General features: G+C 29.3%; 1 protein-coding gene across 2 annotated transcripts in view; it reads right to left on the reverse strand.

Moving 5' to 3' along the window:
• LOC143197822 (metabotropic glycine receptor) overlaps positions 1-27,274 on the reverse strand; it is a 578,984-nt gene that overhangs the window by 364,617 nt on the left and 187,093 nt on the right. The window contains exon 4 of one of the 2 annotated variants that reach the window (XM_076406597.1): positions 22,499-22,553. The exons of the other annotated variant lie outside the window; for it this stretch is intronic. The gene's annotated coding sequence lies outside the window, so the exon portion shown is untranslated. The remainder of the gene's footprint in view (positions 1-22,498; positions 22,554-27,274) is intronic. 2 annotated transcript variants of the gene reach the window in all.

The raw sequence follows: 27,274 nt of genomic DNA on the forward strand, positions 1-27,274 counted from the left end.
AATGATTGATATATTAGGTATTATAGGTACAAATAAGTCACAAATGATTTTCTTTTCAAATGCAATATGAGAACATTTGAAGAAATCCATCGATTTTTTTAAATATAACATATTTTATTAGATACACTTACTATAATTTTAATTACGTGTTTGTATGTATTATGATAATATTTTCCACTTCCAAAAGGAATTCATAAAATATATTGGTAGAATATATATAAATCAAATTATTTTCTATAATTTTCTGAATTTTTTTCTAATCTTTCTGACAACCATCATTCCTAATCACATCTGGAAACTGTATCACAAGCCGTAATCAGAAGGTGCCATGTTTGGTGAGTACGCTGCCTGAGAAAAAACTTACCCTTCGAGCATCCTTCATAACTTTTGCAACGCTGTCATGCAAAAGGATGCCCTTGCGTCTCGTATAGGATAATATTGATTTTTTATTTATTGCAACAATATGTCATTCAATTTGTTCAATTGACGCCAGAAGACATCTACAGCAACAGTACCATTCAATTGTACCAGCTCGTGGTACACTAAATTTTGTTAATAACTGAACGCAGTTAAAATTTGCATTATTTTTAATACAACAATGAAAGTAACATTTCAGTCGATATATTTGTAAGTGTGTGTGTGTGTGTGTGTGTGTGTGTGTGTGTGTGATGTGTATGTATAGTGTATTTATAATAAGATTGAACTCATGTCATCAATATTGTTTAAATGTATTGCCTATTGCAGTTTGCAAATTCGTTTTAATATTAGACAATATTTTCCTTCTCATTTTATTCTAGTTAAAAAGAGATACAATGGTAGTTTGATAAGTTCGAACATGTAACCGAATCAGCCAACAAAACTTATCCGGCTGTCTCCGGCTTGAAGAAAAGTACGACGTTAACAAAAGTTATCTGGAAGATATACATACGTAGTTAACAATTTACATTATTTTCAGACAATGTCAAGACTGTAATCAGAATAAAACTTCAATAGAAACAATATTTATTTGCACACCCTATATATATTCATCCTATTAAAACGTATGTCCTCTCGTTTTAAAGTTACTTACTTATTTACTGGTAATTTTATTTCCAACCATGTTGTCTTATGCATGTCCAGCTTTTATATTTATCAAACAAAACGTAAATATACATAAAAGGTATATATATATATATATATATATATATATATATATATATATATATATATATATATATATATATATATATATATATATTTATATATATATATATATATATATATTTATATATATATATATCTATATATATATATATATATATATATATATGTGTGTGTGTGTGTGTGTGTATGTGTGTGTGATGTGTATGTATAGTCTATTTATAATAAGATTGAATTCATGTGATCAATATTTTTTTAATGTATTGCCTATTGCAGTTTGCAAATTCGTTATAAGATTAGACAATATTTTCCTTCTCATTTTATTCTAGCTAAAAAGAGATACAATGGTAGTTTGATAAGTTCAAACATGTAACCGAATCAGCCAACAAAACTTATCCGGCTGTCTCCGGCTTGAAGAAAAGTACGACGTTAACAAAAGTTATCTGGAAGATATACATACGTAGTTAACAATTTACATTATTTTCAGACAATGTCAAGACAGTAATCAGAATAAAACTTCAATAGAAACAATATTTATTTGCACACCCTATATATATTCATCCTATTAAAACGTATGTCCTCTCGTTTTAAAGTTACTTACTTATTTACTGGTAATTTTATTTCCAACCATGTTGTCTTATGCATGTCCAGCTTTTATATTTATCAAACAAAACAGAAATATAGATAAAAGGTTTGATTAAAAAAAGCACCATAGAATAACGAATTCGAAATTTATTTCCCTCATATCAGGAGTCGCTTTTTCAGTTAAATTATATACCTTAGGTGGAAAGTGTTTATGTGTCAAATTGGAATAGGTAAACTTTGAAATTTCATTACGTCTGCTTAGTTTGGCTTTGATGTTGAATGTAATGTTGGTAACGCAATTTGTACAAGTTAGGGAATATTCAGAATCAGTTGATTCAAGTTATCTATTGGTAGTATTTAAACAAACGTCTGATTTCGACGTAGTATTATAAAATTGTAGTTTTTTTATATAAATATGGTTGCAATATTAGTAAATTATGAATGTGGTTTATACGAAAATTGATATTGTTTTTTTTTGTGAAGTCATAATAGGTATTGTAAATGACGAATTATATGTTTTTACATCGATATGTGGATAAACAATAACTGCACATAGTTAATTATACCGAAAATCACGATAAAGCCAAAGAAACTTTGATTTTTTTTACCATTTAACATATTTAATTCATTTCTAAGCCTTCGATTCTGCATCTTTAAACTTCTTGAGGCTATCTGATGGATTATCTTCAAAATTAATATTATAAAGACATCTAAACCAATACTATTATAGACGAATAAATACATAAGCTTATATAATTTTGTAGAAATATGATTTAAATAAATCTACGTGGTTGAGTTGGTTTAACAATTAATAAATTAAGTATAAGTGTGACAGTGTGGTTTCAATTTCAAACATATGGTAAAAAAGAGACAGGACAATATAGAACGACGTTATACAAGCCGTGTTACTAATAAAAACGGGATAAACAAGTAGCAATTTTGTTTGTTCCTCTTTTGTCTTGGGGTTTCATCCCATAGGTAACACTATCCCTTTTTTTCTCTAGCTATTGTGCATAATAAAGTGGACAGTATTATACGCCTCCCATATCAAAATTACACGCCATATCCTCTATTTACATCACTTTCCGCCGTATGTTTCTATTTCTTTTCCCGCAATTTGAGGTTTTCCCTTTAGTCCAGTTTCTCAGTGAAAATAAAACATGTAGGACAACTTTAAAATATTTAGACTCGATTGAAAGTCAACTTTGTGTTCATATTTAGTAGTGTTGGGAACAATTGACTGAATTACTGAATTACTATCGACTGCTTCAGTCGTTTATATTTAGTTACTATTTTTAATTCTACTAGTTAATTCGACTGATTTTTAACAATGTGTGTCGTCCTAGCCGCGACCTTGAAAGTAATGCGCCGCATTTATGCTTATATAGATTTATATGTAATATATGTGGTTTTATGTTTTTTCCTTGTTTGCTTATTAATTACTATATATTGTAAATTAATATCGCAGCATTTTGGAAAGCTGGTTTTCGAGGGCAAAAAATAAAATTGTAAATAATAAATAGTAAGATACTTTTGACTGGCATAATAGGTAATACTTTGGGCTGATATAATAGGTAATACTTTTTTAATAAACTTTCACGATTTTTGTGCAAGCCTTTTGTTTGTCTAAAATCCTTTTTCCTGAAATTAGTAATATTTTTTTTCCTGTTAGCACGTGAATGATTATATATACATCTCTGTCTCAGTTATACTACCCTTGGAAAATATAAACACATTTAAAATGAACTGCTCCAAGCATTTATCTCCGTCCTTTCCTATCTCACAATTTATACAGATAAGAATTCGTACATCTTCGTCTGACATCACGAAAAAAAAACAGTCGAACCGCGCATATGACTACTTTTGTGGCTATTTTTTGACTATCGACTGTTTCGACTTTTTTTAGTCGATAGTTCCCAACGCTAATATTTAGGTATACATTATCTTGTTTTAATCAGAAATATCTATTGGTAAAAAGGCGAAATATCAATGTAAACAACCAACAAACAACAAGTTCTATGATTTTGACATTTCTGTAGATAAATAAAGTTTCTTATTATATATTATTGAGTTATTCACTTTATGTAGAAATGTGTTGTTTGATTTGAATAAATCTGTGGCTAAGGCTCATAAAAAACTTTTAGAAACTTATGGAGATTCTGGTCACCATTATCTCAATTGTCTGGTTTTGGTATGAACGATTTAAAAGTGGCGGTTTCGCATAGCAAATGTCTACCGACATGAATTGAACAAGCTGAATGACGTATTGGTGCAAGAAATGCCAACAATAACGAATTATCTTCAATAAATGTTTTTTAATGTGGGAATATTATTATAGTACATGATGAGCTGACAAAATCGTTTATCCTTCAGTTATTTAACTATTTTTAGCCTACGCCAATCACGAATATGTATTAAACGAAAATAATACGATCTTTCCCAATTCAGACATTAACCCCTGGTTGAAAATAAAGAGGGTTTCCTTTTCAATGACATAGAATATAAGTTTTCGAGCCTAATTCGGGGTATAAAATTTTGCGAACCGTAAATTACAAATTAGCAGAACTACTTTAACTGCAAATCCTGAACTCCTACAAAAGTTTTGGGTATACTGAGATATTAAAGTTCGCATTCAGTAATCTCAAAAAGTATAATAAACACTCTACAACTAAGCTAGCTGGTTTTATTCCAATATATAATTGTCTTGGTCATAATCTCCTATCAATTTATTATATATATATGATAAACATCTTCATTATATGTTATTCAGCCTTTATTTTTAATTTTATTTAGTCGAATTATCAAAGTTCATCATGTAAATTTAAGATAAAATAATATTGAATGTGTTTTTGGTATTTAACTACTGATGAATTAGTAACATTCATTCAAATAATCCATCAGTAAGGTTAATTATCTCGTGAAATTAAGTTTATCACCAATTAACTTTCTCTAATTTAAGGTACGTTTGATTTGATATCATAAATTTCATTCTTTCTAATACTAGATGGGAAATTTTTTCAATGTAGTTTAAGATGTTATATTATCTGGGGTGTAGGTAAGTTCATGTTTTATACTAAGCAACAGAGTTCCTTAGAATAATTTCGTTAATATAATTAATATAGATTTCAGGGTTGGGCAGTATTTGAATTACTTGTAATTAAAATACGTTACTGAAATACAAATACATATCTGGTATTTCTGGTATTGAATTTATGAATAATTCAAATACGCATACATATTTCGTATTTGTATTTCAATTACTTTTTAAAAATGCAATTTTAATAAATATTTTAAATACTTGACGCTGAGGATGTTTAGCTGAATAAGCTTTCTAATTTTCTATTTTAATATGAAGAAGATGCTGATAAAAAATGGGAAGAATAACATCAGGAATAATCTAGATTATTGGGGATTGATTTGGGGGCAATAATTGTTCAATGTTATTTAAAATAAACTTCTATAGATGCTACGAATTTAATCCAACAGCAAATAAATATAGTTTAATCAGAATAAGATGATTGATTTGGGAATTCGGTAAGATTTTCCTGCACATTTTTCCTTTATATTTTACGTGCTTAATTTTAAAATTAGGTTCGGGAACGAGAAAATGTCCTGTATATAAATATATATTTTATATCGAGAAAGTGCATCGAGACTATCTTTCTTTTACTACCTATGCCGGTGTAGTCAATATATAGTAAATCTCCTGTTCGAAACTTTATTACAGGTACTTTGATATTTAGTCCTTCGGAGACTTCAGGGGAGTTTACAAGTTGCTTAAGAATTCCGAACACAAACATTGGAGCATTATTTTCGCGTCTGGTTCGTGGAGTTTCAATTTGTAGATGTCCCGCTTTCTTTTCATAAGACACGTCTCTGTGGGGGACAACCTAATTTCTAGGGTAAAATTTAGATACTGAGAATGCACATTTTTTTTGTTTAACTCTGGTTCTTACAGCTACTCTAGCTAGGCTAATTATGATCAGGGTAGACTAGTATTTGATTTATTTGTAATTAATATACGTAATCCAAATACAAATACATATTATTTCTTTAAAATGTAATTTGATATTGATATTTCAAATCTCATGAATTTTGTAGTTACTATTTTATATACGTAGGACTTAAAAATACATTTAGGGATCTTATTAATGGATACGTTGTTGCAGACAATAACGCCCGATAGCTAATGTAAGTAAAGTTAACAATGGCAACAGCCGGCTTGGTTGGTGCAGTTTTAAAGGCGACAGGACGGTCGACCTATTATTACGATAGTCGCGGGTTTGAATGCTACTGGAGCATGGTCGTAAATATATGTTTGGGATTGGTTAACCTTTGTGATTGTCCTTAGGCAAGAGTGCAAAATCCGACAAGGAAAATGATCACAGTCACGCCAGTAACCAGGCTGGGTAAGACAGTATGTCTTCTGGGATGATGTCTTCTGCGAAGCTGGTCACTCGCCAGTCGGGGTAGGCTTAATGCCGAGGACCGTGGTCCGGAACCCACGTTAAACTGTAGGTCCAGTCCAGATAAAAACTCGTTGGTACAAAGGAGACTTACTAAAAAATATAAATAAAAATGGCAACACTGCACATGTTCGTCAAATTCTCGAAGCTCTAGTGGAATCGCTAACTGCTTCTTACGTTTTTTATAAAGACGCATTGTTACCAATCAACATAATAGAAGATTAAACTAGGAGGAGAGAGTTTTATTTGCCTAGACTCCTCTGATATGCTAGTCATACTCCTTTCGGCCACGAAAAAACCTGAATAATTTCCTCAAAGATCACTTCGTGTATCCATTTGATTGAATTGTTCCTAATCTTTCTACCTGATGATATTTTATCTCAAAAATTTTTGAAGCATCTAAATTGGTATAATTGTAGATGAATATATATATATATATATATATATATATATATATATATATATATATATATATATATATATATACAACAAAAACAAAGCATTTATTGTGACCAACTCTGATTATGTTTGATATTACAAGAAAAAGCACTAAACATAATTTCACTTAGTTCATTTAAAAAATTCTCACAATGATATTTAAAAAAAAATCCCCTTTGGAACTTATTTATCCCACAATCGGTCTGGTCTTTTAGTTGGAAATTAAGTGGAAAACAAAGTAAACCCTCGGTATGTGAGAATATATGAACGAGGGACCTTTCTGGTTGAGTTGTCATCGGATATCCGAAAATAGCCTGAAGCCATGTCTATCGACAGTTCTGTATTGATACATCAAAGAAATTTTCACGTTTTCACAGTACAAATACAAAATAAAAACCCATAGACAACATATTATTTACGCCTTATATAACTGACGATATGCCATATGCCAAATGATGCATAACTGGCTATGCACATTTGTTAACTGTTACCCTAGAAATGGTCATTGTCCATATTGTATGAAAAGGATTCCTTTCGACCAGTGATCAAGCTATAATATTGACAAAATTATCCACATGAATAATATTCATCATTAATTTTATGTTACTTTCGATAGGGATATTAAATTATTTCTAGAAAAGTAAAGCTTTTCAATGAAAAAAATGACGTTTTAAACAATACAGTTTTAATTTTAGACCGAAACTCTAGAATTGTCATGACGTTTTAGTAAATATTGACGACAGTATGTTGAGAGATGTCTGATAGTGTACAAGTTTGTCGTATTACATTATTTTAATTATTTTAAGCCATAATTATACAACAAGTACATTGTTTATGTTCCAATGAAGAAAAAAATTAGTCATAATCGGTCATTTATTTCTGTAAAGGCCATTTTGCTGTAAGCATTCACTTTACTTGCTAACTTTTCGATATACTATATTTTTGATATAGTTTTACTATAAGTTAATTTACAGTAAATTTGTTTAAATATGGTTTAGAGTCTAGGGCATATGGTCGAAAACAGCGAGAACAAATTCAAAGCGTTAATTCAAATACCGTACGAGACAAAATATTATTAGATTAAACTCACCCATTACGTAAATTTCCGGGATTTTCTACACCAAATTAGATATAAAATCTTTTAATCTTGTCATTCCTAATGAAAATTATTCAAATGAGATATAGAGAAGTTAGCTGCTTTTGTAGAAACCGAATGACAATATATATGTTAATCCATCCCAAATAAATCGATCTAAATTCCGATAGGTCAATTAGAAATTTCGGTGAAGAAGACGACAATGTAAATCGATTTATCGGCGTAAATGTTGCTAATTTATCAGTAGATATCCGATCAAAGGCCTTTTTACGTGTAATCCAGTTTGAATTAAACTAGTTGATGAATTTGATTAATTATACGAGAAGTTTTAATAAAAAAAAACTCTCATAAAAGAAACTATATTAAAATAATGTTGTTTAATAATGGGAATTATCATCAATACAATTAATATCAGTCAGGAAAAACAAAAGATAACTATCAAAAGGGGGATGATTTCTGGAATATATTATGTACACTGGACATTGATTTATATGACTACAGTTTATGAATACCATCATTGTATTTATATTGTGTTGTTAGATTATATCAGTTCTTATACTCATAATAAATACAAATACTACAAATATTTACGTATAATGGTAACATATATTTTATGTTAACCGTACAAATGTGATTCCACCTTTTCTTCTTTTATCATATACAGTTTTAAGTTTGATTTAAGTTGACAGTTTGATAATTAAATTCAATTTTCTATGGCAAAGTTTCAAAAATTTATATGATGATACAACAAATCCATATTTTATTTAAAATATATCACCTTTCGCCTCTTTTCAGCTATTAAATTACGCACTAATACTATACACTAATAACTACTTTCAACCTATTTTAAAACATCGATATTCCCTATTGTATTGGAATATTGTTAGCAATAAGTTGCTATCAAATTAAATAGTACCGAAGCAACATATCTGGAACTAGCATAATAAATTATCAATATGCTGCTGTCCTGAATATGCAAAATGTATAGTTCAAGTAGAATAGATGTATGAGATAAATATAATCAATTTATAAAGTTAATCATGTTTTCCTCACAATAGAGTAAAAATAATAATTTAAAATAATAATATGTTGATCTTACTCACACTTGTTTTAACAATATTTTCATTATAATCAATATAGCCGGCTTGGTGGCGCAGTGATAAAGGCGATAGGACGGTCCTCCTACTGTTGCTATAGCCGCGGGTTCGAATCCTGCTGGGGCATGGTCATAAATTTATGTTTGTGTTTGTTTAACATTTGTGATTGTGCTAGACAAGAATGTAAAATCCGACAAGGAAAATGATCCCAGTCACGCCGGTAACCAGGCTGGGTAAGACCGGATGCCATCTGGGATGATTTCTAAGTTGGTCACTCGCCAGTCGGTAAGCTTAATGCTGAGGACCGTGGTTCGGAGCCCACGTTAAACTTTAGGCCCAGTACAGATAAATCCATAGTTGGTAAAAGGAGACTTTAAAATATATCTTAAAAAAATATAATCAATATCAAAAAAATATATTTGATATATAACATTAATTACAGTAAAAAACCTCTGTATATTAAAATACATGTAAACTAACTCAAGAACTAACACTCCTTAAATTTTTTAAATGGCATTTAATTAAATATAAATTGTAATATCTCATTAAAAATGAATTGAACGTTATTTGGACAAAGTCATATCATATATAAATAAATAAATAATTTAATAAATTAGCTATCTGTAATATCGTATATATACGACTACAGTTTAAATTTTAAAAGGTTAATTAGCTATTTTCAAGTGTATGGAAGAGAAAAGACTTGTAAAGAGAATCTGAGAAGAAGAAAGACCAGAAAGCATCTTTATCGAACTTGAGAAGTATAGGGAATCATTCATACTGTAAAAAAGAGGAAAGACCTTGACAGAAGCTCATAAAAATTTAAATGAACATTATTTAAACAAAGTTATACCATATATAAATATGTAAAGATTTAATAAATTAGTTACCTGTAACATGGTATATATACGACTACAGTTTAAATTTTAAAAGGTTAATTAACTATTTACAAGTGTATGGAAGAGAAAAGAGTTGTAAAGAGAATCTGAGAAGAAGAAAGACCCGAAAGTATCTTTATCGAACTTGAGATGAATAGGGAATCATTCATACTGTAAAAAAGAGGAAAGACCTTGACAGAAGCTCATGAAAATTTAATTGAACATTATTTAAACAAAGTTATACCATATATAAATATGTAAAGATTTAATAAATTAGTTACCTGTAACATGGTATATATACGACTACAGTTTAAATTTTAAAAGGTTAATTAACTATTTACAAGTGTATGGAAGAGAAAAGACTTGTAGAGAGAATCTGAGAAGAAGAAAGACCAGAGAGCATCTTTATCGAACTTGAGATGAATAGGGAGTCATTCATTCTGTAAAAAAGAGGAAAGACCTTGACAGAAGCTCATAAAAAATTAATTGAACATTATTTAAACAAAGTTATACCATATATAAATATGTAAAGATTTAATAAATTAGTTACCTGTAACATGGTATATATACGACTACAGTTTAAATTTTAAAAGGTTAATTAGATATTTTCAAGTGGGCGCTGCACTTTTACGTGCCATCGTAAATTCTTAAAGCACGAAAGAGTTTTTCCTATTACTGTTCCTACAAGGAAAATATATGTTCCTCTAACCTCTACATGCCCTGCTATTAGAATGGATGCAAGTGCACTACGCTACTTGTGGTAATGCAAATTATTTAAAAATTAATGCTCGCTTTCTTGAAGGAGTTTACTACAGTTATATCAGTTATACAGTATGTTCCATAAACTATTTTACTTAAGAAAATATCTATTTCCATCCGAGTGATTTCTATCGCATCAAAGAAAACCGTCATGTCAAAATAATTTTTCTTTTTCTACTGGTCCGTTAAAATATTTTGCTTTCTTATCATGGTCTGTATGCACTTGACTACAATCGTTTTATTATCTCCACATTTGATTCCGAAAATGCTATTGAAAGGAAACCTAAAAGAAAAATAAGCGATAAAGGGAAAAATCGATTTTGAAAATCTAACATCAAAGGCGCTCCGAAGATGGAAACTATTTTTAGGGTGGCAAATATTATATAAAGCGTGATTCATAAGGAGCTAGACTAAAAGGAATATAAAGTAGGTGTAAAAAAGTAGACATGGCTTTATAGCGAGATATAAAATCATTTTATTTCGCATCCAATGTTAAATTATTCGTGTTAAATTCTAAAATATGTTAACTATATACTCTGGTTTTGAATCATTTCTTTCTGTAACTTTATTCGTATCAATGTTCAGTCAGCGGAACGTACAGCATAATTCTAAAAACCTCTAAAGTAAAAAGCCAACAAAATACCATTTGAAAAAGTTTTAATTGAAAATAAGGTATTCTCAAAGGCTTCAGATATTATTGGAAACTTATACTACATTGATAATCCCTCAAACTGTATTGATTTCAACATTTTAGAACCAAAAACTTCAAATATTTAGAAAGATAGTAAAATACAGTAGCCATAGATTCATAATTGTATATTCTATGATGAAAATATAATTCTCAAAGCAAACCTATGATAATAGAAGATGCTTTTTAACATTAATTCACAGTTCTTGAAACATAAAACTTATTTTTACTACAATCAATATGAAACATGTAATAGAGTAATGGCTACTTTCAGTGACGCATTGTCCGTACTGCATTAACTTCGGCAGCTTTCCCGTCATTGTGAGACGTTGCGATATACATAAAAATTTTACTATAAAATATTTTTACAAAAAAAATGAACCCTCCTCAAAAAATAAATGAGAAACTCACTAAAAAGCAAAAAATAATCAAACTTATACACAAAAAAAACGTTTTAAAATAAAATATGTATGTAATAATCGTTGTGATAGCTAAATAAAAATCAGTTTGAAGTCGGTACCGTGTCTAACAAAGTTTCTAATTTAATTTTGTGTTTATGACATAAAATTATATCATTATTTTTGTATTATTTGGGCTCAGCACCGACTTCAAACTGATTAGAGATTTGCACAATAAATCACGCAGTATGAAGAGAAATAAGAATAAAGAAACAATAATTGAAAATAAGGAATACTTCAGGCACTGGGGCCCGCTACCTAGTCTAGGTGATTTGACAAATGTTCCAACCAAACTAGAAAAAAAAAGTTGCTGCTCTGTTGGGAATCGAACCTGCGACCTCCGCGTGTGAGCTTAACTTTCTAACTATTACGCTATAGAAATAGATGCCTACCATGTTTCTACGACTTCTCATATGATATGGTTAGTGCTTAAAAAGTAAACTGATTGGCTTTTATACTGAACTACTTCCGATTATTCATCACATCAGTTCAGCAATAACATTATACACACTTGTAACATACTACTACATACTTGTAACATGGTATATATATATATATATATATATATATATATATATATATATATATATATATGACTACAGTTTAAATTTTAAAAGGTTAATTAGCAATTTTCAAGTGTATGGAAGAGAAAAGACTTGTAGAGAGAATCTGAGAAGAAGAAAGACCAGAAAGCATCTTTATCGAAAATGAGATGAAGAGGGAATCATTCATACTTTAGAAACGAGGAAAGACCTTGACAAAAGCTTATAAAAGTTTTATTGAACATTATTTAAACAAAGTTATACCATATATAAATAAGTAAAGGTTTAATAAATTAGTTACTTGTAACATGGTATATATACGACTACAGTTTAAATTTTAAAAGGTTAATTAACTATTTTCAAGTGTATGGAAGAGAAAAGACTTGTAGAGAGAATCTGAGAAGAAGAAAGACCAGAAAGCATCTTTATCGAACATGAGATGAAGAGGGAATCATTAATACTTTAGAAACGAGGAAAGACCTTGACAAAAGCTTATAAAAGTTTTATTGAACATTATTTAAACAAAGTTATACCATATATAAATAAGTAAAGGTTTAATAAATTAGTTACTTGTAACATGGTATATATACCACTACAGTTTAAATTTTAAAAGGTTAATTAGTTATTTTCAAGGAAAAGGAAAGACTTGTCAAGAGAATCTGAGAAGAAGAAAGACCAGAAAGCATCTTTATCGAAATTGAGATGAAGAGGGAATTATTCATTTTAAATATTCTAAATATCTGACTATTTTAGATAAAAAATATGTGAAAATATTGTACAAGCTTTTGAAATTTGAGGTTTTCCCTGGATTCCCCACTTCCCCCCTTTATATCCTAACTTGGTTCAAATGGGACTACCTCGGAAGTGCACTCCTTCGAACAAAAAAAGAATTTTAAAAATTGGTCCATAATCGACGGAGAAATCGGGGAACATAATGAGTACTGTTTATCGTACGTACGTTTTAAAATGTTATATTACATGTGTTATATAATCATAGATAAGAATAAGATTTATCTGAGATAAAAACCTGGCTAATTTTTCATGGGCGAACATGAGAAAGACAGTCGAACAATATAATTTGTTAAGAAGTTACCCCTAAAACAATTCACGTCGAAAATGTGGACACAGAATTACTTGCTTCCAGTTAAACTGCAGAACAAATGATACAGTTGGAGTTTCCCAACAGACCGCAGATAAAACAACTTTAATTCATAGTTGTGTAACTTCACTTTTTCCTCCTATTTTACTTTTTTTGGTGGTGATAAATTGTCCACAAAGCAATTTAAATTACGTGCAATTTCCAGTCTTGTTTTAACAACTAAAAATATAGCCCATCTGGCTGTTGCAGTATTATTTATATCCTGTCATAACTAAACGAGATTAAATTGTGATACAATTTGTAATACAATATTAAATAGGTTTGTGAAAAAATCAGGTTATCTTAACAATACGGATATATTATATTATATAAAAATCCCCCTTGTGAAAAATTAAGGAATTTAAAAGTTCCTTATACTTTGTTAATGCCTAACCCAGGACATTTTTTTCTGAACTCAACTGAGTGGTACAAAATAAGTGCTAAGTTTAGAGTGGAAAGTTAGAAATTTTTTAAAAGTTAGGTCATTACTATCAACATTGGATAAAATTATATTCTTTACTTTACGGGTTGATAAATTAATACTAATTTTAAACATAATTTCGGTATCGAAAAATTAAATCAATAAATATAATGTTCAATGCTATTAAAAAGTGTTATTAACAAGTCAATTGAAAAGTTCCCGGCCTAGCATAGTAAAACACATTTTCTTTTTGGCAAAATTAGTTTTTTTATTCAACATAATTCCCTTCAAGGGTGATACATTAATTATAGCGACCCTCCAACTTTTCTAGTACGATTTTTGTAGTACGATTTATCCTTTGCTTCAAAATAGGCCTCAGTTCTGTCGATCACCTCTTATTAGACAAAAATTTATTCCCAGCGAGCATTCTTCTGAGATCTGAGAACAGGAGATAGTCGTTGGGAGCCAGATCTGGAGAATACGGTGGCTGAGGAAGCAATTCGAAGCACAATTCATGGATTTTTGACACGGCGCATTGTCTTGGTGAAGCAGGACTTGCTTTTTCTCCAAATGCGGCCGTTTCTTGGTGATTTCGTCCTTGAAACGGTCCAATAACGCTATGTAATAGTCACTGTTAATGGTCCTTCCTTTTTCAAGGTAGTCATCCCAAAATACAGACGCCATAACCTTGCCAGCCGACTGTTGAGTTTTCCCACGCTTTGGAGCCGGTTCATCGTTTGCAGTCCACTCGGATGACCGTCGATTGGACTTCAGAGTGAAAAGATGGAACCATGTTTCATCCATTGACACATTTCGATGCAAAAACTCGGGCTAATTAAGCTCGATCATATTCAAACGCTGCTTTGAATCATTAACTTGTCGTTGTTTTTGGTCAAATTTCTGATACCAAATATTTTAACATCTTCACTACAAAAGCTGGGATTATAACTGTTTTGAGGGCAAAACTTGGGGAATATGGTTAAATATCCATTCTGAAATGAAAATATATCTGACTTTGAGGGATAATTCAACAAATAAATGGGGGAACTACATAATATATGTTTAATTAGTTCGAAATACTGTTTCCCAAAGATAGATGATTTTTCAATAATTATTTTAACTCTGATACCAAATATTTCAAATCATCACTACAAAAGCTGGGATTATAACCGTTTTGAGGGCAAAACTTGGGGAATATGGTTAAATACCCATTCTGAAATGAAAATATATCTGACTTTGACGGATAACTCAACAATTAATATCACAATTTTATGACAACCTTTTTAAAATTATAGTAGTATATTGAAACATCTTGGCGCAGTGGTAAAGGCGACAGGACGGTCCTCCTACCGTTGCGATAGTCGCGGTTTCGAATCCTGCTGGGACATGGCCGTAAATTTATTTTGGTGATTCTTTAACATTTGTGATTGTCCTTAAGCAAGAGTATAAAATCCGACAAGAAAAATGAATCCAGTCACGCCAGTAACCAGGCTGGGTAAGACCGGATGTCTTCTGGGATGATTTCTAAAGTTGGACACTCCCCAGTCGGTAGGCTTAATGCCGAAGACCGTGGTTCAGAGCCCACGTTAAACTGTATATATTATAAATAAAGCCTCGTTGTTAAAAGGGGACTTTAAAATGTTTAAAAATAAAAAAAGACAATCCAGTAAAATATAACACTATAAGATAATAAAATTTATTTAAAAATTTGAGGAGCAAGTTCAACCACAATATAACCGTCTACCAACTTTTACTTTGTCCCACATACTCTCAAGATATACCACTAAAATGTTATGTTAGTAAAGATAACGTTAGCATATTTTGGGAAATTTGCCTGGAGTCTAAAAAGTTCAAAATTAATTGCTTTACGAGAACGGTTTAAATCCTAAACTTCACAAAGTAATTTGTACTGCAGAGAAATTTCAGAGGAGTGTAACAACATTTTAAGTTTTACAATAGTACTTATGCAAATGCTGATTATATAATGAATAAGTAATTCTACCTTATTTTGAGAGCTATTCCTATTTTTTTTAATACTTTTTTTAAGGGCGAGAAGGTTTAATGGGGAGTATCTTGATGCAAACGTCACCATTTATGTCAAATTATGCGATAAAATTTTAAAATTTGAAAAATATACAAAAAAAAATATTATAATAAAGTTCTGAAAATATAAGAGCTAAAAAATTACATATTAACACGTTCCTATTTATTCTGTACCACAATATCATCTAATCTGTCTCCTGCAATATATCGTAAGCAGTTTAATAAAATAGGTGTAAACCTAGAAACATTTCTGAAAATATCAGGGGATATCAAGACTTACATAACATAAGTGACTTGTCTACCTTTTACGTAAGTTTTAGTAAAGCGAAATAGTTTTAAAGGATGAACTTTAATGAAATGTTATTTGGATAATAATCTTTAATTAATAAATTTTAAAATAAACGTTTTTTGGATTTATTTTCGAGTAGTATTTTCATTCTGATGTCTACTATTATTTTAACATTTTCATCATAAAACCTGAGATTTTAATCGTGTCGAGGGCAAAACTTAATGAATATCCTTAAATACCTATTATATAATGAAAATAATATGATTTCAACAGATAATTCAAGTGCATGTAAAGAATATGTTATATCTATAAAATATATCTGACTTTGACGGATAATTCAACAAAGAAATGGGGGAACTACCATAATATATGCTTAATTAGTTCGAAATACTGTTTCCCAAAGATAGACCATCCATTGTTCATTTTTCAATAATTATTTTAACTCTGATATCAAATATTTTAACATCTTCACTACAAAAGCTGGGATTATAACTATTTTGAGGGCAAAACTTGGGGAATATGGTTAAATACCCATTCTAAAATGAAAATATATCTGACTTAGACGGATAATTCAATAAGGAAATGGGGGAATTACGTAATATATGCTTAATTATTTCGAAATACCGTTACCCAAAGATAGATCATCCATTGTTCATTTTTCAATAATTATTTTAACTCTGATACCAAATATTTTAACATATTCACTACAAAAGCTGGGATTATAACCGTTTTGAGGGCAAAACTGGGGGAATATGGTTAAATAGCCATTCTAAAATGAAAATATATCTGACTTAGACGGATAATTCAACAAAGAAATGGGGGAACTACATAATATATTCTTAATTAGTTCGAAATACGGTTTCCCAAAGATAGATCATACATTGTTCATTTTTGAATAATTATTTTAATTCTGATACCAAATATTTTAATATCTTCACTACAAAAGCTGGGATTATAACCGTTTTGAGGGCAAAACTTGGGGAATATGGTTAAATACCCATTCTGAAATGAAAATATATCTGACTTTGACGGATAATTCAACAAATAAATGGGGGAACTACCATAATATATGCTTAATTAGTTCGAAATACTGTTTCCCAAAGATAGATCATCCATTGTTCATTTTTCAATAATTATTTTAACTCTGATACCAAATATTTTAACATCTTCACTACAAAAGCTGGGATTATAACCGTTTTGAGGGAAAAACTTGGGGAATATGGTTAAATACCCATTCTAAAATGAAAATATATCTGACTTTGACGGATAATTCAACAAAGAAATGGGGGAACTACATAATATATGCTTAATTAGTTCGAAATACTGTTTCCCAAAGATAGATCATCCATTGTTCATTTTTCAATAATTATTTTAACTCTGATACCAAATATTTTAACATCTTCACTACAATAGCTGGGATTATAACCGTTTTGAGGGAAAAACTTGGGGAATATGGTTAAATACCCATTCTAAAATGAAAATATATCTGACTTTGACGAATAATTCAACAAAGAAATGGGGGAACTACATAATATATGCTTAATTAATTCGAAATACTGTTTCCCAAAGATATATCATCCAATGTTCATTTTTCAATAATTACTTTAACACTGATACCAAATATTTTAACATCTTCACTACAAAAACTGGGATTATAACCGTTTTGAGGGAAAAACTTGGGGAATATGGTTAAATACCCATTCTAAAATGAAAATATATCTGACTTTGACAGATAATTCAACAAAGAAATGGGGGAACTACATAATATATTCTTAATTAGTTCGAAATACTGTTTCCCAAAGATAGATCATCCATTGTTCATTTTTCAATAATTATTTTAACTCTAATACCAAATATTTTAACATCTTCACTACAAAAGTTGGGATTATAACCGCTTTGAGGGCAAAACTTGGGGAATATGGTTAAATACCCATTCTAAAATGAAAATATATCTGACTTTGACGGATAAATCAACAAAGAAATGGGGGAACTACATAATATATGCTTAATTAGTTCGAAATACTGTTTCCCAAAGATAGATCATCCATTGTTCATTTTTCAATAATTATTTTAACTCTGATACCAAATATTTTAACATCTTCACTACAAAAGTTGGGATTATAACCGCTTTGAGGGCAAAACTTGGGGAATATGGTTAAATACCCATTCTGAAATGAAAATATATCTGACTTTGACGGATAAATCAACAAAGAAATGGGGGAACTACATAATATATGCTTAATTAGTTCGAAATACTGTTTCCCAAAGATAGATCATCCATTGTTCATTTTTCAATAATTATTTTAACTCTGATACTAAATATTTTAACATCTTCACTACAAAAGATGGGATTATAACCGCTTTGAGGGCAAAACTTGGGGAATATGGTTAAATACCCATTCTAAAATGAAAATATATCTGATTTTGACGGATAATTCAACAAAGAAATGGAGGAACTACATAATATATGCTTAATTAGTTCGAAATATTGTTTTCCATAATTAAATTATCCATTAATTGATATTGTTCATTTGAAACCTTTGAACAATAACGCTATATTTATAAATTCTGTTGATTAAAAAGTAGAAGATAGGCAAGTGCTTTTATGGCCCATAAACTGCAACAAAAAACTGCATATTCTTATGCTGTTGAATAATAGATTTAATTTTCTCTTATACAGTGCTCTATCTTGAATTCCCGTGACAAATCTCGGCCGTTAGAACACCTTTTGTATAATTTTGTATAATTCCGCAGACCAGACAAATTAGTTCTACCCGTTTTAGTTATAACAAGATGCATTGAAAGTTAACCGAGACTATGCTTGAAATTTTATGTCCTCTGTAAAATATTAATTTACTCAAACGGAGATGTAAAATGTCTGTCTTCGGTTTTAACCAATTATATAAACAACACAAAAATACATAATTAAAACTAGTGTTGGGAACTATCGACTGAAAACAGTCGAAAGAGACGATAGTCGTAAAACAGTCGAAACAGTCGATAGTCAAAAAACTAGCGGTTCAAATGCACGTTTATTTTTAATTCGTGGTTTTAGGCGAAGATGTACGAATCCTTTCCTGTATAAATTGTTAGAGAGGAAAGGACGGAGATATTTACTTGGACCAGTTAATTTTATATGTGCTTATTATTTTCCAACGGTAGTATAAGCGAGACGGAGATTTACAGATTCCTTTACGTACTAACTTTATAAAAGAAAAGGAAAAAAATAATTACTAGAATACTATTAACATGCAATTAATAATTTCATTTTAAAGAAAGTAGAATTACTTTTATATCTGAATATTCTATGGACCTGTAAAAAGGAATGGAATTTTTCTATGGAATGGAATAATACTCCACAAATGTTTCATCCAATTTTGATATGGTAATTGCTATTTTTAAATAATATACTATAATAAATATAGACAATACAATAGATCTTAAACAAAACCTAAAAACCTAAAGATGTACAATAACCATAAAGACTAAATAAAAATTAAACATACACCTGACCATAGAAAAAAACTAATCCATGACATAATTAAAAATGATCGCACAAGAACTACTAGAGCTTTTTTAAATAAAATAAATGCTTTATTTATTATTGAACCAAAAATTCAATAAAAAAAACTACCTATTATTGTTATAAAAACAGTCAAAAGTATTTTACTATATATTATTCACAATTTTAATATTTTTACCCTATTACATTAACAATCTTGAAAAATATCGTTAAAAAATGCTGTTATATTAATATACAATATACTGTTATTTACAAAAAAACTACCAAAAATATCCTATCATAAATCTATATAAGCATAAATTAGGTATATTTTTTCAATGTCGCTGCTAGGACGACAGAGCCAGAATGTTAAAAATCAGTCGAATGAAACATTAGAACCAAAAATAGTAACCAGAAGTACACCACCGAAACAGTCGATAGAAAATAGTAACAAAATCAGTCGGACCAAAAATAGCGACTGAACAGTCGATAGTAAAAACTAGTCAATTACTAAACAGTCGATAGTCGATTTCAGTCGATAGTTCCCAAGACTAATTAAAAACATATAACAATCGCTTAGCGTCAAAATATATTAAACAACAAGTTAAAATGGACTCTAATATATATTTCATGAATTATATGAAACATAATGCTAATACATAATCACATTTCATTAATTAATTATAGCTTATGCGTAGATATTAGTTATAAACAAAGTACTGATCAATACGTTGATAAATTTGAATTATCCTGGTCGTATTATTGCTGTGCCCTAGAAAATTAAGTAACATTTAATCAGGGACATTCATGTACATGTTGTACTCGGTGATTATCCGTTCTAGCCTGCCAATTGTCAATATTAGAGCGCAATGAGGTTCTGATAAAACTGGGACATATCTATAATGTTTGCAAGAGATTATTTGACACGGTAGCTGTACAAGTATTCGTAAAAGAAAAAAGAACAGTAATGGTGGCGACAGTTAACTTCCGGTAGCTTCTTTATCGACTAAATAACATTATTTTAGTCGTGACAATCGCTAATACAAAATTGGATTCTTCTTTCGAATGTTTATTTAGATTACAACGAATTTGATATGATATACACAGATATAATGATGAGTTTTTGTAGAAATGTAGTGAGTTTAAATATACTGGGCGCTAATAGGAGATATATATTATGTAAAATATCTTGATAGAAATATTTTTAGAAAATCTTTATATAGAAATTTGTTATTATTATTTAGATTATTCTTCATAACTCTGATTGAACCAATGATAAATTGGTGAAAATATTGTTAAGTAGATAAAATTAACTAACAAATTTGATGGTATCCTTGTCCTTATCTAGTTTCCAAATCCTGAAAAAATATCGATCTGTTGAGTTTTGGGAAAAAATATCATCTTGTCTCTATATTTGTCAATATCTTAAATGCAGTTAGTTTAATCTCAAAACAGACGATTGTATCGATTTTTTCACCACAATTTGCACAATATATATGTAAGTATTAATGGGTTCGGAGATCTGACATTTTTTTGAACTTTTTCCATGTATATACTCAGGAAAAGTTGCTATTTTTCAGCGTTTTAAGACTTTTATTTGTAACTCTAGTTTAAATAAATATATATTGTTGAAAATGATAATATATACATAAATTTAGCTTACAAATTAGGTGGTATCGTTGTTTTTATCTAGTGTGCAAATCCTGAAAAAATATCGATGTATTGAATTTTGAGAAAAATATCAGCTTGTCTCTATATTTGTCGATATCTTAAAAATAGTTAGTTTAATCTCAAAACTGACGATTCTATCGATTTTTTCACCACAATTTGCACAATATATGTAAGTATTAACGCGTTCGGAGATCTGACAGTTTTTTTGAACTTTTTCCATATATATACTCAGGAAAAGTTGCTATTTTTCAGCGTTTTAAGACTTTTATTTGTAACTCTAGTTTAAATAAATATATATTGCTGAAAATGATAATATATACATAAATTTAGCTTACAAATTAGGTGGTATCGTTGTTTTTATCTAGTTTGCAAATCTTGAGAAAATATGGATGTATTGAATTTTGAGAAAAATATCAGCTTGTCTCTATATTTGTCGATATCTTAAAAATAGTTAGTTTAATCTCAAAACTGACGATTCTATCGATTTTTTCACCACAATTTGCATAATATATGTAAGTATTAACGCGTTCGGAGATCTGACATTTTTTTGAACTTTTTCCATATTTCCATAACTCAGGAAAAGTTGCTATTTTTCAGCGTTTTAAGACTTTTATTTGTAACTCTAGTTTAAATAAATATATATTGCTGAAAATGATAATATATACATAAATTTAGCTTACAAATTAGGTGGTGTCGTTGTTTTTATCTAGTTTGCAAATCCTGAAAAAATATCGATGTATTGAATTTTGAGAAAAATATCAGCTTGTCTCTATATTTGTCGATATCTTAAAAATAGTTAGTTTAATCTCAAAACTGACGATTCTATCGATTTTTTCACCACAATTTGCACAATATATGTAAGTATTAATGCGTTCTGAGATCTGACATTTTTTTGAACTTTTTCCATGTATATACTCTGGAAAAATTGCTATTTTTCAGCGTTTTAAGACTTTTAGTTATAAATCTAGTTTAAATAAATATATATTGCTGAAAATAGTAATATATACATAAATTTAGCTTACAAGTTAGGTAGTATCGTTGTTTTTATCTAGTTTGCAAATCCTGAAAAAATATCGTTATATTGAATTTTGGGAAAAATATCAGTTTGTCAATATCTTAAAAATAGTAAGTTAAATCTTAAAACTGATGATTCGATCGATAAAATATATGGAGATATTAACACGTTCTGAGATCTGCTTTTTTTGCTCTTTTTTGCACAAATTTATAGACTTTTCTTTGTAACTCTAAATTAAATAGAAATATATTGTTGAAAATTCTGGTACTTACGTAAAATCAGCTTGCAAATCACATGGTATCTTTGACTTTACTTAATTTCCTTATCCTGAAAAAATATGATTAGATAAACTTTTTGAAATAATGTCAGTTTATATATATTCTTAATATTATCTGAAAAACTATAAGTTGTAACTCAAAATAGATGTTTAAATCGTTTTTCTCGCTGTTACCTCTTAATTCATTTTTAGACCCAAGCGAATTGTTTTTATTTACTTTATTAACATGTTTGGTTAGTGTGATATTTTTTCCTTTCCAGGTTTATAATAAAAAATATCATTATTGGTGTTAAATGTAACATAAAAATAAGAGACCGTAATATCCTTGTTAATACAGTGAGGAGATTATTTGACACTGTTGTAATACAAATATCCGTAAAGGAAAAAAGGACGTTAACGTGGCGACGGCTGACTTCCGGCGGCAAGGTTCCGAACTAAACAACATTCTTTTAATCGGGATAGTCGTTTAGTAAGTCATATTTACATTTTCCGATATAAGGGGCTAATATAAAATACGATTCTTCTCTCGGCTGTTTATTTAGACTTTTCTATCAACAATGAACATGACGTGGGTGTAACAGATGTATTGATAAAAATTTAATTAAATAAAACGTAGTATAAAACACGAAGTGGGTGTTTATCTACGAAATGTTATTGGAAAATTAAATTTCGGAGTGCTTTCAATCAAACATAAAATGGTTTTATAATTATAGGTCAATAAAAGACGCGAGTCAGATGTAGATAAGAAGAAATTACATTTACAGATCGGACTGTTTCCTTTATGCTTGGATTATGATTAAACAAAGAGTGGTAATTGCTAAAAAAAACCTGTACCAAATCGTTAATGTTAACACAAAATGGATGAAGAAAAAATTAATGATAATCAAATGGATAAATGTCTGGACTATATGGTGGAAAAGACAAAATTACCATTCATACCCTTATATACGACTGCATTCCTTATTTCATATGAAAAATTGGCCAACACATCTTACATAACATGATTAATTATCGATTTGTAGAATTCATTTGCTCCTCCAATGTCTTGAGATGTTGAAGAAAGATTGTTGAAAGAATCTGGTCTTATATACAAGTACATTCGTCATTGTATGTGAAAAATTGACCTATATATGTTATATAGCACTATTAATAATCGATTTGTTAAATCCATTTGTCCATTCAATGTCTGATGATGTTGAATAAGAATTATCGAAAGAATGTGGTTTTATATATGAATAAACTAGTCATTGCACGTGAAAAATTGAGTAATTCATGTTATATAGCACCATTAATAATCGATTTGTTAAAACCATTCATCCATTCAATGTCTGACTGAAATCTGATACTTTTTGAAATTTTTCCATTGTTCCATGTTCCATGTGTTTCAAAACTTTTATTTATAACTTTAGTTTAAATAAATATATATTGCTGAAAATGCTAATATATATATATATATATATATATATATATATATATATAGAGCTTACAAATTAGGTGGTATCGTTGTTTTTATCTAGTTTGCAAATTCTGAAAAAATATCGATGTATTGAATTTTGAGAAAAATATCAGCTTGTCTCTATATTTGTCGATATCTTAAAAACAGTTAGTTTAATCTCAAAACAAACGATTTTATCGATTTTTTCGCCACAATTTGCATAATATACGTAAGTATTAATGCGCTCTGAGATCTGACATTTTTTGAAACTTTTTCCATGTATATACTCAGGAAAAATTGCTATTTTTCAGCGTTTTAAGCCTTTTATTTGTAACTCTAGTTTAAATAAATATATATTGCTGAAAATGGTAATATATACATAAATTTAGCTTACAAATTAGGTGGTATCGTTGTTTTTATCTAGTTTGAAAATCCTGAAAAAATATCGATGTATTGAATTTTGAGAAAAATATCATATTGTCTCTATATTTGTCGATATCTTAAAAACAGTTAGTTTAATCTCAAAACAGATGATTCTATCGATTTTTTCGCCACAACTTGCATAATATATGTAAGTATTAACGCGTTCTGAGATCTGACATTTTTTTGAACTTTTTCCATATATATACTCAGGAAAAACTGCTATTTTTCGTCGGCTTAAGACTTTTCTTTATGACACTAATTTAAACAAATATATATTGCTGAGAATGCTAATATATACATATCTAGCTTGCAAATCCTGAAAAAATATCGTCCTAGAAGCCATTGGCTCCTCCAATGTCTGTAGATGTTGAAGAAAGATTGTTGAAAGAAAAAATACTAGTACATTTGTCATTGTATGTGAAGAATTGACCAATATATGCTATATAGCACTATTAATAATCGATTTGTTAAATCCGTTCGTCCATCCAATGTATGTAGATGTTGAATAAAAATTATCGAAAGAATGTGGTTTTATATTTGAACAAATTCGTCATCGCACGTGAAAAATTGACTAATGCATGTTATATAGCACCATTAATAATCGATTTGTTAAAACCGTTCGTCCATTCAATGTCTGGAGATGTTAAACAGGGATTATCGATAAAATGTGGTCTTATATGTGAATATATTCGGCATTACATGTGAAAAACTGACCAATACATGATATATAGTATGATCAATAATCGATTTGTTAAAACCATTCGTCCATCCATTGTATGGAGTTGTTAAACAGGGATTATTGAAAAGATGTAACTTATGCTTTATATAAATGCCAAAACACCCTACAAAGTATAGGATTTAAAATCCTAGATTATTTTATCACGCACCTGATATTTGATAAATAAAATATCGATATACAATAATTTTGTCGAGTAGCGATCGGAGGATGATCAAATTCCAGATAATAAGTTCCAGTTCTTAATCTAAAGATCGTTCAGATGAATAGGAGTGGTGTAAATCAAGTTGGTTGAACTGCTTAATCTGTATGACGCTTTCCAATATTATACAAAATTACTTGAGACCGGAGTTATCGATCGAGCATTCACGCGGTAGAATTACGATATTTTCAAACTTTCAAAACAGATAACGGTTTAAACTAAGCCATTTCAGTGGGTTTCATTAACAAGATTGTTTAATATTATTTAGAGACAATATTATAAGTTTAAATCAGATTATATAGACACTATATTTAGTCTCAACACAATATTATTTTCCTTTTTCATTATCATGATGTTACCAAGTCAAGAAGTTACATTCTAATTTTATTTTGAAAATATTTTTTAACATTCCAATCGTTGTAAATGGTATATAAAGTAGTTTAGTAATAATATCTATCTATATAGAGCAAGGGTTTGGATGGACAGAGACTGATTAAAGAAGACAGAAAATGCATAAATGTTTAAGCTATCTTTCATCATTTATCACGTCAAGAAAATCAATAACTTGATGCTCAAAAATCATCGAACAATATATTATTTGGACTTTAAGTTAATTGCAAGTAAATGTTTTGTTACACGAAATCATATCAGGTAAATAATGTAAGCTGGAGTCGCAAAATAAAGCAAAGTTTTTTAAAGTCGTTTTGCGTGATTAATTTCTAATATAGTTTATCTTATATTATAGTGTCTTCTTACATTAATAAGTTATCATAAATTATATCAAAATAACTTTCAAAAAGGATGGATATTATTCTTTAATTAATTATTTCGATTTTAATTATTCTAAAATGCCTTGAAAAGGTTAAATATCAGGAGACGTTGAACAATTAGTAATTTTCAGAAGAAAAAAACATTAACATAAAGCCGAATCAATCGGGTGGTGGAAAAAAAAGGCCCACAGCTGGGTGAAAACTCGAAATAGGACCCATCACCTTTCTAATCAAAACCAGACGTGGTTCGTATTTTGATAAAGCAATCATCTAATGTCCGTTAGCCAACCAGAAATTCGCTAGAGACTCATTAATATTGCTGTCGGATATTCTGATAGCGAGCACGATTAATGAACAAACTTAAAAACAAAAACTGTAAAAATTAATTCGGATCTTAAACTGGATTTTATACGATCCCTATTATTTTACTGACATTTTTTTATTAGTTCGAACACTCGGTCAAACATAGATCTGCCGTAAAAAATTATGCTCGTATTTTAGAATTTCAGAGATCGATTTTACGATATTGATTTACTGAATATGGTGCGGATGCTTCTGTTAAACATTCTGTTAAATTTAAAATGATCAAGTAATTAATTTTATTATTATTGTTATTATTATTAATGGTGCTATATAACATGCATTAGTCAATTTTTCACGTGCGATGACGAATTTGTTCATATATAAAATCACATTCTTTCGATAATTTTTATTCAACATCAACATACATTGGATGGACGAACGGATTTAACAAATCGATTATTAGTAGTGCTATATAGCATATATTGGTCAATTCTTCACATACAATGACAAATGTACTAGTATTTTTTCTTTCAACAATCTTTCTTCAACATCTACAGACATTGGAGGAGCCAATGCCTTCTAGGACGATATTTTTTCAGGATTTGCAAGCTAGATAAAAACAACGATACCACCTAATTTGTAAGCTAAATTTATGTATATATTAGCATTCTCAGCAATATATATTTGTTTAAATTAGTGTTATAAAGAAAAGTTTTAAACCGACGAAAAATAGCAGTTTTTTCTGAGTATATATATGGAAAAATTTCAAAAAAATGTCAGATCTCAGAACGCGTTAATACTTACATATATTATGCAAGTTGTGGCGAAAAAATCGATAGAATCGTCTGTTTTGAGATTAAACTAACTGTTTTTAAGATATCGACAAATATAGAGACAATATG

This window comes from Rhynchophorus ferrugineus, unplaced genomic scaffold (assembly GCF_030347505.1).
Source record: "Rhynchophorus ferrugineus isolate W39M unplaced genomic scaffold, kcgeb_rfMv2 rfM5, whole genome shotgun sequence".
Lineage (NCBI taxonomy): Eukaryota > Metazoa > Arthropoda > Insecta > Coleoptera > Curculionidae > Rhynchophorus > Rhynchophorus ferrugineus.